The sequence below is a fragment of the Cavia porcellus genome, unplaced genomic scaffold (genome assembly GCF_034190915.1).
Source record: "Cavia porcellus strain 051 isolate PalLab524CR breed Dunkin Hartley unplaced genomic scaffold, mCavPor4.1 scaffold_4, whole genome shotgun sequence".
Lineage (NCBI taxonomy): Eukaryota > Metazoa > Chordata > Mammalia > Rodentia > Caviidae > Cavia > Cavia porcellus.
Genome location: NW_026947487.1, coordinates 104,817,040 through 104,834,519, shown reverse-complemented (window position 1 = coordinate 104,834,519; position 17,480 = coordinate 104,817,040). Strand labels below are relative to the sequence as shown.

The 17,480-nt window shown below is 41.8% G+C and overlaps 1 pseudogene; it reads right to left on the bottom strand.

Annotated features, from left to right (window-relative positions):
• Positions 1 to 15,554: 15,554 nt before the first annotated feature.
• LOC106028119 (large ribosomal subunit protein uL22-like) lies at positions 15,555 to 16,101 on the bottom strand (annotated as a pseudogene).
• Positions 16,102 to 17,480: the final 1,379 nt, after the last annotated feature.

Here is a 17,480-nt window from a genome sequence, read left to right as displayed (position 1 = left end):
TCTTTGTCTCTCTCTCCTGCACTTTTTAAAATTTTATTTTTAAATTTTTATTTTAGAGAGAATAAAACCAAGCAAAATAAAACAGAATAAAGCTAATTGAAACAAGACAGTGCAAGTGACACAGAATTTCAAAACAAGATAATAAAAAAAAAATCAACAGTGGTTACCATAAAGCGCCTTGTTGTCTTCAAAATGGCTGCCCATTCAGACATAGTAAAATCAAACAAAACAGGGACAGAATAGAACCAATAAAAACAAAACAATGAATGAATCCATGACTTAAAAACAAAGTAATAGTAAATCCAAATGTTCACCATAATATATCTTGTTATCTTCAAAATTAACTGCTCATGTCATTAGATACAACAAAATGAAACAAGATAAAAACAGTTTAAAACAAAACAAAACAAAACAATGAGAATGATAAGGACTTTAGACAAGATAATAGGAAATTAACAATGGCTACCACCTGCAGAAGGAGAGCGCCTATATACAGTACATTGTGTATTGGTATCCTCTGAATAGATGATCAGACTACCGGCTTTAGGCCTGCAAAGTCCGTGAAACACTGAACACTATAAGCATTAAGCTGTAATTTACCTCACTAGCTATCATCACAGCCCGTGTTTCTCTGGATCAGCCGGTCACTTATGGGGATGGACGGTGGGGGTTGGCTCTTCTCGTCTCCCTGCCTGCCCGCTGGAAGGGGCTGGCGTCTGGCTGTCCCCCAAAGAACCTACATATGGCACCAACTTATAGGAAGTCTTAGTTTTTTGTTGACTTTTTGTTACACTTTCAACTTTTTTCCTTCCTGGATTATTTTCACAGTGAATAACACATGACTTCCCCATCTTTCAAAAACACTCTCTTGACCCTCTTTCCCCTTTCCACCAATGCCCCACCTCTCCTCCCCTTAAACCATGAGAGCTGGCCACTGTCTTTATCTCTAATTCTTTTCCTCTTGCCAGACTTTTACATTCGTGACTCTACAGATACCTTTCTATCAAGATCATTGACAAGATCATCATTGTCATGGTCTCTACAGATACCATCCTGTCAAGGTCATTGACAAGGTCCATCAACCATATGCAATCTGCCTTTTTGAAGATTAAAGTCCCAATCTTTTGAACCTTTGGACACAATTGATTATTCCTTTCTCCTTGAAACACTTTCCTTGCCTTGTCCTGCCTTTCCTTCCCACTTGCCAGTAACTCCTTGGTTTCTTAGTTCTCTTCTCCCTCTTCTGACTCTTCCAGAGAACGCTCACCTGCCTCGCAGCATCACCTACCACTTCCATGTTAATGACTCTAAAATGTACACCGCCAGCCTCAAATCTAGTTCAATAGATACAACTGCCTGCTCAACGTTCCCACATGTATGTCCAATAGGCGTCTTGAATCTGACATGTCCAAAATTAGACTCCTGATTTCCACCCCAAAACCTGATTTTTATCCATTTCAGAAAACGGCAACCATGTTTTTGAGTCAACCTTAACTTCTCTCCTACCCCCCACATCTGACCCATCAGTGAATTTTTTGACTCTACCCTGAAAATATGTTGTAAACTGGATATGGTGGCACTCTTGTAATCATAGCACTCCCAGAGTCTGTAGCAGGGGGATCACAAGTTGAAGCTTAGTCTCAGCAACTTGGAGACTTACCAAAACCTGTGTCAAAATAAAAACTTAAAAAAGGGCTGCGTGTGTAGCTCAAAGTGAAAGCCCTGGATTCAATCCCCAGTACTCATACATGTTTTAATAGGTATTTTAGAATCCACAAACTCCATTTTTATCACCCTGATTCAATCCACCTTTGTGGATTGAATCTTGCTTAGCCTCCTAATTGATCTCCCAGCTTCTATTCCTGATCTTCTTGTGGCTTATTAATTTCTTAGTCTACAAATGATTCCTTACAACACGAATCATCCCCACACTCACCCTCTAAGAGCTTCCCATTTCACCTCAGTAGGGCCAAACTCCCACCAACAATACCAACGCATTCCTACGCGATTTGTCCCACCTGACCCCTTGTTACCCCAGTGTAAACTCTAACTAGTCACACTGCTTTTCCTGTGAACCCTTACTTAACATCTGTGTGCCTGCTGTTCCTTTTATTTGGAATGATTTGTCTTCAGATATTTTCTTGGAATTTTCCTTCACTTTCCTCATCTCTTCATTCAACTGTTACTTCTGTTGAACCCTCTGTATTAGTCAGCTGGAATCAAATGCCTAACACAATCTATTTAAAGGAGGAAAATTTTATTTTTGGTCCATGATTTTAGAGGGTTTGGTCCATGGATGACTGGCTCCAAGGCCAGAACGGTGAGTCCTGGCAGAGAAAGCTTCTCATCATGGCGCCCAGGAAACAGATCAGAGAAGCTGTGCCAGAGAGAAAATGACCAGATACAGAGCCTAAGGTCATGCCTCCATGATCTACCCAAATATACCCTCAGTGACTCACAAGCCAACCAAGTTGACAAACCAGTTTAACTGTCACATCCTCTATCTAAAATTGCAACCCACACACCCAGTTGCCACAGCTCTTTTTATTTTCCTCCACAGCACTTAGCATAAGCTGTGAGACGACACAGTTTGTTTCTCCCCTAATCAATAGAATAAAAGCTTCAGAAAGGCAGAGAGTTATTTCAGGTTCTACTCACTGATGTTTTCAATACCCAGAGCAGATCTAGTGTGGAACAGGCACCCAGCAAACATTTTTAGATTTTGCTGCATAAAAGATTATGATGGAGAGTAGAGAGGCATCAGCTAGTACAAGGCACTGAATGGCTCACCAAGGAATCTGTTCCTTGTCTATAATGCTCCCTGTTGAAGAGTTTGCATCAGAAAAATGCTGAAAGATCACTCTGTTAGCTGCTGGGGGAGTGAGGACTAGAAGAGATGAGCAAATACTGTAGTTAAGAGAGTGGTGGCAGAAAATTTAATCAAGAAAAATTGAAAATCTGAGAAAAAAACAGTGACCATTCACATAAAGAGAAGGTGAAAATCCAGGCACGGTGGCACATGTCTATAATCCCAGCATTCAGGAGGCTGAGACAGGAGGATCGCTGTGAGTTTGTGCCTATCCCAGGCTATGTGCTGAGTTCAAGACCAACCTGGACTACACATTGAGACCTTGTCTCAATGAATTAATGAGTCAATAAATAAATAAATGTCAGGAGCAGCTGAACTAGTGATCACTCACACTTGCAGATCTGAGAGCATGAAATGCCCAAGGCATGCCCCAAGGACATGGAGCGCTCAGGCCAACAGGTGTTCCAGCTCCAAGAACACGAGGCATGAGAGGCAAGCTAATTAAGCAAATGGTGTCACATGACAAATGTATAAAAAAAGGCATTGCAGTGGTTTCCTCTCATTCAGAAAGAGGGCTCCACCTGACCCCAGTTTTCTGTGTCTTGTCTATTTCTTCATCTTTTGCTGCCCTTAACAGTCCTCACCCCAGGAAGATTGATACATAAACAAATAGCTAGCTAGCTAGCAGGTGGGCAAATATGATAGCTATTTAGGTACAAAATTCACAGGCCTTAGTAATTAATATGATCAGGCTACCAAATGGCACACTGATACCTTCCCCACATTTCACCCCAGAGATTCCTGCAGTGGGTAATCATGGGTCATCTGAAACAGTCTTTGGCAATTTTTCAAAGCCTAGAGTTACAACTCTAGGACTTGATTCCAGAGAGCACAACTGCTGTGTAGCAATATCAAGCTCCTGAGCAATCAAAGACATATAAGGATACCTGGACTCTGCTAGGAAATCGTGGGGTTCTTGTTGCTGTTGCTCACTTCCGCATCCTGCTGGTGTGGTGGTGCTATGACACATGCGCCACAGCAGGCTGTTATCACTGAAAGCTCTAAAGTCTCCATCACTGCTCTATGCACTGTTAAAAGGCCTCAGGTGAGCTATAACTAGCCAATTGCAATGCTATATGTCTGTGATTCCAGTTACCTGGGAGACTGAGGAAGGAGAATTGCAAGTTCAAGGCCAGTTTGGACAAGACTTTGACTCAAAAGTTTTAAAAATAAAATAAAAAATAAAAGTGGGCTATAGATGTCTCTCAGTAGTAGGTAGAGTGAGGCCTTGGATTCAACCCCCAATATGAGGAGGAAGGAGTACAAGGGTGGAAGACTGAAGGGAAAGGAGAGAGGGAGGAAGTAGAAAAGAAAGGAAAGGGGAAAAAAGCAGTAATAAGTAAGAAACTTAAAACAGTATTCTCTTTCTCCTTAATCCTGACATACTCCAATCCAACTTGTTTTCCCACTGTTGAAACAAATACTTCTAACACAGATACAAGAGCCATCCTATTACATGGTGTTATGGCTTAAAAACTGGTGGTCAACTTAACGCAAGCTGGATTACATCAGCATGCTGCTGAGCATAGATGCTCCACCTGAGGAAAGTTGCTGGTGCAGGGAGAGACGTGGAGAACGAGAAGCTGGGCATTAAGGTGCGTTGGGGCATCGAGGTGCGTTGTTGCGTTGAGGCATTGTGGGTTCTCCTATGAGTTGTTGTTTGAACTGCTGGTTCTCCTGGAGAAGCACTGGTCCTCACATCAAGCATTGCTTCCTGACTCCAGAGAGGAAGACGTGTGCCACTTGATCTCCAAGGATGAACTCGTCATGTTGGCTTCCTGGCATGTACTCAACTGTGCTTGTCGTCAAGGAGCTCGGGGCCTCCGTGTCACTAAGAATGGCTGTGGTGCTTTTCAGGACAAACCTCGTCCTTATTTCTTTTTTAAAAAATTTTATTTAAAGAAAGACTAAACAAAACAGAAAATAGATAGAAATAATACATACATTCAAAGAAAAAAATAAACAGTAAGAAATCACTAGTTGATGTCTATATTTTGTCATTTTACAAATAGTTGTTCAAAATACAAAAATGGAACATGTAAAGTGGGGATTCAAACAGTGAGACTGCAACCAGTTCTGTTTAACTATCTAACAAAAACTTAAAATATGGTTATCAATCCTATACACTTAAAACATACATGCAGTTATCTATATCTTCAATTATGTTGAGATTGAATAAAACCAAGCAGGCTAATATCCCTCTGAACAAAGAATAATACTATTGCTGAGTTTCACATTACAACACTCCAGGATCAGCACTGGGTATTTTATTTTAGTGTCTCTTTTTCTTCAAAGTATCTGTTCATTTCATCATGTGTCATAAGATCAGTTCTCATAAACTGTTTATAAATTCTACACACGCATGAGTCTTAACATGTATTTCTATTCTTTCTATATTAGAGGGAGAAACAAAACAAAGCAAGACAAAACAAAACATATGTCATGGTTTATGTCTGTGGTCCCCAGGCCTCATGAGTTTGCATTGTGCCTTTGTGATTGGTTCATTGTCTAATGCTTGGATTGATGGTGTCAGTGCTACACCCACATAAGGGTGGAGCCAGGATGTGATGTAATGGCAGGAAGAAAGTGTATCTTGCTCTTTGCTGGTTCCAGTTTGTTGTTTGTAGTCACCATGAACTGTGGCCCAGCCATGCCTGCCTGCCTTGGAGCCAGCTGAGTGTGGACTGAAACCTCCAAAAACTATAAGAAATAAACCTTTCCTTTCGCAACTTTGGGCTTCAGGTATTTTGTCTCAGCAACGAGTGAAAAGTAACTAAGACAGAATTTGGTACCGAGAGTGGGGTCATTTACAGTGAATACACCTGACCATGTTTTTCAAGAGGCTTTGGAAATGGCTTGTGGGCAGAGTTTGGAAAGGTTCGGACATGTCACCTGGATGTATAGAGCTGGAGCAGCTTAGGCTGTTTTGTAGAGGAGATTCTGGTCAGAGCTCAGGAGACCAGAAGGCTGATAGAAAGCCTCATGGTAAAGACCAGGCTTGGGAGGTTTCTTCTGGGAAGAAGGACTGCATTAGTTGTTGGACTCCACATGATATGTGTTATGACTTGACAGAAAGTTTGTCTGCATTTTGCTCATGCCCAGAGACTTTGCCTGAGATTGAGACAAAGGGCAATGGACTGATTAATCTTGAAAAAGAAATTAAAAAGCAATCAAACATTAAGGGTGTGGCATGGCTATTGTTGGTGGCATTTAGCCAGCTTTATGTTTCAAATCAAGAGCAAAGAGCCCAGCAGGATAATTTACAATGTTGTGAGTTTGGCCAGAAGGAAAATTCCAGGAAGGCTGTGGATTGTAAAGACAGAGCTGAGATTTTGATTCCTGAGGAGAAACAGAGAGATAACAAAGATGGCCCCGGGGCATCCCACACCCTTTGCAGCCTCACTGCAAAGGTGAAAGAATTTGCTCAGAGGAGAAGGCTGCAGAGCACCATGCTCCAGAATGGCGACAGAGGCCACATGAGCTTCCAGAATGGCAGCAACATAGAGAAGCTTTCCCTTACAATCAGGTAAACAGAACCCTGAGATCCAGGCAACTGACCCCTACAGCCAAGAGAGAGAAAAGCCTGGCTACTGCTCCAGCTAGAAGCAAACCTTGGCAGCATCCACAAGGTGCTGATTTTAGGTGCAAGGAAAATGCACAAATTCTGAGGGTAAGACAGCTTCCACCTCGATTGCAAAGGGCTTGGGATGCCAAGCAGTGTGCCCCTGAGAGGGCAATTTGTGAAGATGTAAAGGTGAAGCCAAAGGTGCAGTGGAGACTCCAGAAGTCTGGAAAAGCCAGGAACGTGGATGATCCAAGGAGAGCCGCAAAAAGCGAGCAGAGAGGATTTAAGAGAAAAGCTGCAGGAGCTGAAATCCCTGGAAGTGCCATGGGGGTGGAATCACCCAAGCCTTTTGGAGCTTGCAACTAGATTGCTTCAGATGCTGAGCATGGAACTCTAGGACTCAATGTTCGTCCTGCTGGATGTTGGACTTGCTTTGTTTCCAATGCTTTATATTCCCCTGCTTGTAACTTTTGGAATGGTAAAGTTTATCTTGTGCCTTTGCATTTCAGAATTGTTTAACCTTGTTTCATTTGTACAGGGGGTTACAGGTAAGTTTGCCATAGATCTTGGAGGAGACTTGGGACTTGGACTGTTCAGCAATGCTGAAACTTAGGACTTTGGCAACTCTTGGAGGTGGACTGAATGTCTTTTGTATAAAGGATGTACATGAGTCCTGGGGGCCAGGGATGGAATGTCATGGTTTATGTCTGTGGCCCCCAGGCCTCATGAGTTTGCATTGTGCATTTGTGATTGGTTCATTGTCTAATGCTTGGATTGATGGTGTCAGTGCTACCCCACATAGGGATGGAGCCAGGATGTGATGTAATGGCAGGAAGAAGGTGTGTCTTGCACTTTGCTGGTTCCAGCTTGTGGTTTGCAGCTGCCATGAACTGTGGCCCAGCCATGCCCGCCTGCCTTGGAGCCAACTAAGTGTGGACTGAAACCTCTAAAAACTGTAAGAAATAAACCTTTCCTTTCCCAACTTTGGGCTTCAGGTATTTTGTCTCAGCAATGAGTGAAAAGTAACTAAGACAACATATTCCTATAAATGCATGAAATGAAAAAAACATATAAAACCATTGTACAAAGAGTTCTATCGTGGTTCCTGTGTTGTCTCTTGTTATCTCCAATAGAATTGGCTATATCATCAGACATAGTATAATTGAATATATCAGTGTACATAACAGTATTAATAAAAACACAACTTTGTATATAGTATAGAACTTCAAAAACCGGCAGTTATCAAACCAGAATGTGTATCGTAGAGGCTTGTCATCTTCAGTGTAGTTGCCTATACTCTCAGACTTGATACTATCAATCATATGTTTTGAATAAAATCTTCTCTGCCTCATTTCTGTTATGTTCTTTTTTGCCATTTAGTTGTCTGCTTATCTTCTTCATTTTCTGTTTTCTGCTGCATTCATTGAGGCCTCTCTGCCACTGTTCCTGGAAACCTAGTATGTTTCTCTCTCTCTAGAATGCCCTACAGTATTCTCTGTAGAGTTGGATTGGTGTTTGCGAATTTCCCAAGTTCCTCTTTGTCTTGGAAGCATCTTGTTTCTCCATTAATTTCTAGAGACAGTTTATCAGGGTATATCAATCTGGGATGAAGGTTATTTTCTTTCAGCACTTGGAATATTTCACTCCAGGCTCTTCTTGACTTGATGCCTTGTGTGGAGAAGTCTGCCATTATTCTGATGGGCCTTCCTCTGTAGGTGATCTGTTTCTTGCCTCTAATAGCTTTTAATATTCTGTCTGTGTATTGAATTTCTGGGATCTTGATTATTATATGCCTGGGTATAGCTCTGTTTTGGTTGTAGGTGGCTGGAGTTCTGTATGCCTCATATATCATAAAATCATTTCCTTTTCTGTGTTTGGGAAGTGTTCCTTAATTATTTCTGTGAATAAGCTTTGTAGTTCCTTTGTACGCACCCCTGCTTCTTCATTCACATTCTTTATTCTCAAGTTATAGATCCTCTTGTTGTCTTCTAGCCTTTGTATTGTTACTGCTTGTTTCCTTGTTATTTTAAATAAGTTTTCCATTTCATAATCCCACATTGCAGAATTGTCCTCCAGTTTGGATAATTTATCCTTAGTTTCTTTCAAGTTGATCTGCCATCTTTCCATAGAGTTTTTAATTTCCTGGTAATCTCTTTGAATCTGCTTCATGTATTCTATATTTTTTTATATTCTTCATCAAACGGTTCTCTCCTTTGTTTGAGTTCCTCCCTTTCATCTGTGTCTGCTTGAGGGGTGCTTAGTATCTCTTTTATTAATCATCTTATATCTTGCTTTACTTGGCTAAATGTTTCACTTTTGAACTCATCTATGAGGTCCCAAATATATCACTTCATGTCCACTGACACCGTGTCTGATATTGCATGTTTGCTGTTCTCATTCTCCTTTGTATTTACCTGTCCTAGGTCAATGTTCTCAGGGTTGGGATCTGGGGACTTTTTGTTGTTGCTTCCTCTTCCTATGTTTTTTGCTTCTTCCAGGAGGCCCCAGTTTCTTTCTTTGTTGGTTATAATTCTTCTGAAGCACACTAGCTAGATGACCCTTCCCACTGCAGTGTGCTAGTGAGTTGCAGACAGAGACAGCGAATACTGGCCCCTCCCCTCTGGGTCAGTCAAGCTACTGTGGCCTGCACTATATTAGTTTGCACCACCTCCCATCCAGGTCAGTCAAGCTGCTGTGGCCTGCACTGTATTACTTTGTGCCACCTCTCCTCCGGTCAGTCAAACTTCTGAAGCTTCACTGGGTTAGTGTGGTTAGTGTGCACCACCTCAGTAGGGAATTGATTTTGGATAACCTATTGGGTCTCAGTTGTGTCATGTGACCCAGGCCTAGCTCACTCAACCAATCCCATTTGGGAAGGAAGTCACTGATTTCCCTTGTACTTGCCAGTCCTGGCCAATCCCAGATGTCATCTGCCAGAGCCCCTCTTTCTGTGGAATGGCTCCACTCTCATCTCTCACCACAGGTTGATGTCTGCACCTTACCAACTCAGCTCTCCATTGGGCTCACCAAGCCCCGAACTCAATGTAACTGTGCCAACTAAGTCGAAGTGATGGGACCTCGGACAGCTCGGCAAGTTGTGGCATGACCTCGGCAAGTCACAGCAGGACCTCAGATGGTCAGCAAATCGCCTGCTGCGGTGGGAACACTGAACCTTTAGCTGTTCCAATAACAGCACCAGGACTGTATGTTTGGTTTGTTTTTCTCACCTTAATTTCTTCTTTGGATGAGAGAATTCATCTCCCTCTCTTTGGGGCTCCCCACTCTGTATTATGTTGAATTGTAAGTTGACTATCTCAGTGAGTCTCTGTAGCCAGTTGTTATCTATCCACAATCTTTGCTCCTCTGAGCCTTGTCCTTACTTCAAATATGACTTTTTGGCTCCAGTGTAGAACCCTCAACCCCCCAGCACAGCTCCTTCACCCAACTGGCATAGACTTCCTGGCTTCCACCGCTGACCTTTGGGCCTTCCCAGCACTGGTTCATAAAAGAGACTGGTGTGAGTCCTTCTTGTGGGCTCAAGACCTCCAGTTGGACTCGTGGGAGGCATTCTCATGAGTTCTGGGTCTTCATCTGGACTCATGTGGGACATTACTATGGGATTCAGGCCCTTGGTTACATATTCTATGACTTTGATTTGTGGATAGATTTCCTGCATTTTCTTGTGTTAACTCTGGGTGACCATCATAAAACAATATTATAAACTCCATGTCATGATTCTAATTGTTCTCTGTGAAACCCTCTCCACACCGCTGTCCATCCTCATTAACAGCTCAAGGAAGCTGATTCTATTTAAAGCAATTATCCATTTGATAACACGGTATATAACAATGAAGGCTCACTTCCTGGCTTGGAGAAACTTCTTGAGAAGGCACTTCTTTGCTCCCCATAATGCAATGGTAAAAATGAAGATCTTTAGCCAAGCCAGAAAGATTTAGGTCCTCAATAGTTCATTATCTAGACATATTCACTTAGCAACAAATGCTCTGGTCAAGCCAGACACCAGGCTTTGGTAAGCACAGTAGGACTGGTGACAAAGGTAGGGAGTTTCATATGACTCAATATTTTCGGGCCTTGACTTTTACATTGTAGGTTGATGCGCACTGACTAAAGTTAGGAATGCTGAAGTCCCAATATGAAAAGGAACTCGAGAAAAACCTCACTGTTTTTTTAGTATCATTGCAGGCAGGAAAGACAAGTACCCAAGAAGACCTGTGAAGAAACTTCAATCTCAGTGCACAAGGGGCTGGCAAAGAAGCAGGAGTGCATGGTGTGACCAGAAGATTGCTCAGAAATTGACCCCTGAGTACTCAGAGTTTAGATCAGTGGCTGGTCTTCTGAGGACTCTCTTCCCCATTCAGGTGGGACTCCAGTTATGCCAAGATCCAAAGTCTGGGATGGAGCACACTGGTCTGGGGAACAGTGATCCCACAGAGATGACTGTCTTCACACCACGCTTTGAGAAGTGTCTGAAGAACACGTGACATTTTCAAAGATTCTTGAGACTCTTTCAATTTGGATACAGTTTTCTATTTGCATATAAGCAAATGTACCTTTTTCCAAAGATAATGTCTATATTTTTCATCGGTTTTTCCTGACACTCAAAAGTAGTCTTTGGATTGCTAGAACCATTAAAGCACTATCTTATGTGATGTGAGAGTTTAGTGACAGTGTTCCATGGCTCATGTGGTAGCGGCTACTGCATTAACTAGCATGGATACAGCGGTTCCTCATTTCATAAACTTAATTTGTCCCATGATTCTGGTCATGAATTGAATCAATTTTGCCCATTAAGCTTCAGTGTAAATAAGGTTAGCCAATCTGACCCCCAAAAGCATGGTTGTCAATCAATTTTCTCATAAGGTTCAATGTAAATATCAATAATGTGTTCTGATCCATGTGTATTTTTAACAACAAAAATATGAAACAAAATACAGTACAGTATGAGGGGAGCGAACACTAACCTTGCCTGTGGCAACTTCTGGCATGGAGGACAGGAAGGTGGGTGGGGAAGAGGTTTTTATTGCATGGAGAGTCCTCTTCCATAAGAACACTGGGGAGATCCCCTTCAAGAGTTTCTTCCCTTTTTTGTCTTTTATTCATAAGGTTAATTTTGATGAAAATCTGTCTAATGTCACTTGTTTTTTCCTGCACTGTGTAGCCCTCCAGAGATGAGAGACCATGTCATCATTCATCAGATCCAACACTCTGTTTATTACAGTTATACCGGGGTGGTGCTTCTCAAAGGAATCCTGGCCATCATCCCATTTTTCCACAATGGATTTTATCACATCACTGCTTAGCCTCTGCCCTGTCTTCCTCCTCCTAGTGGAAAGATCACCAAAAAGTACCTTCTGCTACCCTCTCTGGAGTTCAGTAATTTTTTCCATCACTAGCTCATCCTCATAGTCAACAAGCCCCTCTATGTCTGCACTGTCAACATCTAGGCCCATACCCTTGCTCATGGACACAATCTTCTCTGCTACCTGTTCATCAGACCCTTCAAAGTCACATTCAGTGACACATTTTGGCTTCAGTTTCCTCCAGTCTGGTACATGACATCTTCCCAGGGTTTGTCAATGAGTTTGATGCAGTGCAAATAATTGAAATGTTTCTTCTAGAACTCTTTCAGCGTCAAGGGCATTCCTCTAGTGACATTAAAATACCTGGTGAAGAGCACCTAGTGTACAGCTTCTTAAAGTTGCAGATCACTTCTTGGTCCATGGGCTGCAGAAGAGGTGTCATGTTGTGGGGAGGAACTTGACATTTATGAAGTCAAACTCAGAATCCATATCATCCACCAAGGCCATAGGGTGTGCTGGAGCATTGTCCAGCAGACAGCACCTTTCAGGCAGGTGGTTGTCAGAAAGATATTTCTACACCTTGTGCAGCCATTCAGTGAACCAAGCTTATGACCCAAGCTTTTGCTTTGGCCTTCCACATGATAGGCAGACTTGTCTTGTTTATGGTCTTGAATACACTAGGGATATGGGAATGGTATATCAGTAGTGGCTTAATCTTCATATGAGCACTTGCAAGTCCACACAGCAAAAGGGTCAATATGTCTTTTGTGGGTTTGTGTCCTGGCAGTGCCTTTTCCTCTTGCATTTGTACAAAGGTTCACAGTCAAAAGTTTACCTTAGGGGGCTGGGGATTTAGCTGGGGGCTGGGGATTTAGCTCAGCGGCATAAGTGCCTGCCTTGCAAGCAGGCAGTCGTGAGTTCGATCCCTGGTACCGATAAAAACGAAAAAGACAAAAAAAAAAAAAAAAGTTTACCTTAGATCTTAGAGGAGACTTTTGACTTAGACCTTTCAGCAATGATGAAACTGTTAGGACTTCGGCAATTCTTGGAGATATACTAAATATCTTTTGCATAAAGGATGTGCATGAATCTTTGGGGGAACAGGGGCACAATGTAATGGTTTGTGTCTAGATATCTTCCCACAGCCTCATGCAGTCATGGGGGTAAGCTTCTAGAGTTTGTGAATGATTTGTGGCCGAATACTGGGATTATGGGTGAGTGCCATACCCACCCTAGGGTGAATAGCCTACGTACAATATAAGGGACAGAATGAGTCTTTTTTCATGCCCCTCCCTTTTTGTTCTTGTTGCTATTGCTATTTTCCACCTCCAAGAATTGTTACCCCTGTGTCACACCAACCTGCTTTGGAGCCAGCTGACTCATGGACTGAAACCTCCACAAAATGTGAGTTAAATAAATCTTTTCTTCCTTAATTTTGGGTGTTGAGTATTTTGTCTCAGTGAGAGAAAAGTAACCAAGACAATATCATTTCTCCTTTTGCCACACTGGCTCTTTTGATGCCATCTTTATTTTTCAAACTAGTCAAGATTGTTGACTTTGCCATCTTGTACTCCAAGGACAGATCAGTCACACAAATATGCTCATGCTTTCCTATAATTTCTGTCTTCAGTTCAATGATTATTGTCTTCAAAACCTTCTTACTATTCCATCTCTACACATTCTGGTTACCTTCATCACTGCTCTGCATATTCTTATCACTTTCATTACTGCTCTGCCCTTTGTTTTCATCATGCTTACCCAGAACATTCTTTGGAGCCGTGCTGGATTGAATAATAGCTTACAGTACTGTGTGTGCTATAAAGCAACACTAAAACTTTGTGGCAAGTGTGCACAGGTCTGTCTGCAACTGCAATCTTGCCAAGAGAAAGCTATGACCGTGTGTCAGAGGGAGGAAGATTTATGTTCACGTGGGGAAGGTGGCCATGATCATATTTGACACCTGATGTGGTATTTGCAAAGAGAAGCAAAATTTTGCTAAACATTTCTGTTCACAAATTAAATTGTTCGTGAACAGAAGTGTTCAGTATCCAAGGTGCTACTTAACATTTGCAACACAGACTTCCGCTGGACAGTGCTGCCATAGAAAAATGGTGTTTCTCTGTGGAATTCCCATGAGAGGGGCTAGAGTTGCCAGCATTCAAATGTCTCTCGTGTGCTGTAGAATACCATAGAGACTCCTTATCTGAGCATGTTGCCCACCATCATATCCTAGTGACCAGAGGATGCTTTCTATAGCTCCTTGGTATTCTATCTACACATGTTTTTGCCAAAGAAGAGATGCTAGGTGGTCTGAATTATTTAAGGATTATGGTATATTTGCACGACCTTATATTTAGGAAAGCTTTGAGGAAGCATGAGGAGTACATTAGAAAAAACAACACTGGGCTGGGGTGTAGCTCACTGAGAGTGCTTGCCTAGTATGTGTGAAGTCCTGAGTTCAATCCCCAACACTGCAGGGAAAGAGGAGTGGGGTACATTTAAACTATAAGGATTTAGCTGACGGAAAAAGATGTCTTTCCTCTTTTTTTCCTCTTCCCACGAGGTCAATGGACCCCTCCCCCTGAGGTCAGCAAGAGCTAGGAATTGTAAAATGATACTGGAAGCCAGGCATGGTGACACACAGTTGTAATACTAGTACTCAGGAAGCTGAGACAGTAGGATTGCCACAAGTTCAAGGCCAGTACACTACAAAGTGAGTTCAAGTGAGGTACTATCTCAAAAAGTCAGAACAAAAAGATGGTACTGGTAATGTGGGCGGTACCTTACTCTTAATATTAAAGTTATAGTCACATAACAATGAAAAGAATTCTGCACCGCATTTTGGCTATTCTTGGGACCAGAGAGAAAAGAATAGACACAATACCTCTGGCCCATGACAGGGAAGTAGCATTGCTTGACAAATGAGCCTGGGCTTTGAACTCAGACCTAGGATTGAGACCAGATGTTGCCACTTATAAGCCATGCAAAAGTGGACACATTATTATCTTCTCCAAGCCCTATTCTGTTACCCAGAAAATATAGAATTTTCTTCCTGCTGCAAACAGTAAATACAAGACACCTTAGATGACTGATATATAGTACTGGCTTCTACCAAACCTTGAGGAAACAGTAGCTATAATTACCTTCTTTTATAGTCTTTGTGCTCCATAATCTCTTGCTGGGAATGGCCTTTGCTGTGAATTCCTTCACTAATACCTTAAGTAATACCCTCACTTACACTTCAAATAATGTGAATATTTATTTCTTTTAAAAATATATTGCATTTTTTGACACATAATAGTGCATATTTATGGGACACAATGGGATATTTCAATGCATGGATGCAGTGTATGACGGTCAGAGCAAATAACATCTGTCAACTCAAACACATAATTTCATAAAAATCTTCTGTAGTAACTATCTCCTAGCATTCAATTAATTGTCTGCGAAGATATCTTTTATTCTAATGCTATGGGACACTAGAGCACACTTCTCTTCTCCAACTACACCTCTGCACCCAGTAGCCATTCCTCTCTGCCTCTCCTCTTATACTTTTCTGGCAACCACAATTCTACTTTGTGGTCTTTTGAAATAAACTTTTTTAGCCTCTGTACATAAGTAAGAATATCTAGTTAAATATTTTTTCTATGAACCCCTAGGCTGAAGTAATCCTCTTGCCTCAACCGCCCAAGTAGCTGAGACCACACGTATATGCCACTTTGCCCAACAAAATACCTAGTCCTTGTTTTTTTTTTTTTTTTTTACTTTTATTTGCATTTGTTTTATGTTTAATCTAGTCCTATGCCATAAGTGTTTGTTTCTTCAGTTTCTTCCGGGCTTTTTCTCCTGTGCAACTTCCTCCTCTGGTTTAGGAGTAATGTATTCCTTTCCAGTAAGGATCCTCTCACTGGGGCAGGGAGAGGTCACTCATAGGTGACTCTGGACCTGAGCTCTGTAAGTACAGTGGCGCATCTGGGGTGCTCTGTTCACCTGGATATTATGCTTAATGCCCAGAGAATCTATGTTGAAACCCTTAAGTTCAGCATTACTCTCTGAATTTTTAAGCATGTACAGCAAAAATTCAGCACTTTTTTTGGCCACTGACCTTCTATCCAGCCCCAGTGCTTGGTCTGGGCTCACCCAGCAACTCCACCACTGTAACACCAGAATGGCACACATCACTTCTTTAAAGTGACATCCTTCAGATGCTTGGTGGCCTTTTGGATATGCACACTATTGATGGTCTGGGCAGTTTTACAGGTGTTCTTAAAGTGAACACAAAGATTTGAGCCTCTTGATTTGCATGATTTTGTGGGGTTTTCTGGGTTATGATAGTAGCAAACCATTTTCAAAGATTACTTCAGGCTGCTTACTTAGAAGGAGTCAAATAGCTATTTCTTATTCGCCTCTTTGAGGTCAGCTTTTCCAAAGGTACTTCCTACGTAACTGCTTTATAAATCATAAACTACAGAAGATAAGATCTGTGGTATGACGTGCGAGGAGGAAGATGGATAGCCAGTTTATGCAAGAATTCAATCTTTTATTCATGAAGTGTATACATTCATTTTCATTGCATGTAATAGGGAAACACTGGAAACAATATTAAACATCGAATTTTTAGAAATATTTCTAATATTCAGTATTAGAAATCTTTCCAAACAACAGCTGCCAGGGCTAGGAATGTAGCTCAGTGGTAGAGTGTTTGCCTAACATGTACAAGGCCCCGAGTTCAACCTCCAGTACTGAAAAGAAAAAAGAAAAAAGAAAAAAATCTGCCAAAGGTATCAGCTGATCTGGATAAATGCTTATGATATATCCAGAAGTGAAAAAGTCCAAAGCAATCATGCCCTACGTCCCAGCATCCCCAAGAGACAGTGAAGTGGACATGAACCATCATATAGTCAAGAATGTGCTGGGCACGGTGGTACACACCTGCAACCCCTTACTTGGGAGGCTGAGAAAGGAAGGCTGAAAGGTTGAGGCTGCCTGTGCAACTTAGTGACACCCTCGAGCTCTCTCTCAAAATAATTTTAAAAGGACTGGGAATGTAGTTTAGTGGCAGAGCACTTCCCTGGGTTCAGCTCCCAGTAGTGCAGAGAGGAAAAAAGAAATCAAGGAAGAAAAGAAGCAAAAATAGAGGTGAGTCAGAGTTATAAACAGTTCTAAAACGGATTAAGCGGATATATCACAGCAGCAGGGCAGTCTCACGCAAAACACCATCTAATAATAAAAACAACCAAAATAGCATAACAATATAAAGCCACCTGATGGATCTTAAAGGCGTATTGTAAAATGAAATCTCAGAAGAATACGTATGGCACAAAAGGCCAAAATGATGAAAATTCAATTCTATGTCTTAGGTGATAACTAGAAGCAAAAGCAAGTACTTGCTTAGCACGAAGGCAGTCACCTGCGTACTGCGAGGGGGAAGTTTGTGCGTGAAGGGACATGAGAGGTGCTTCAGCTATGTTTAGTTGTGAGTTTTTGTTTGTGTTTTTATTTAAGCAGTCATTCCTTTAGCCAAATTGTATTCTCCTTTTTGTGTTGTAAAGAGTCTTGCTCGCACAGGCTGAGTCCGGACTTGCAATCCTACTGTCTTAGCCTCCCAGAGTGTGGGGATTAGGGGTGTGCGCCTCCACATCCAGGTAACTTGTACCTTTCTGCCTCAATTGTATCTCATAACTTAAACTATCTTGAAGCAAATCCAAATGGAAAACAAGTACAA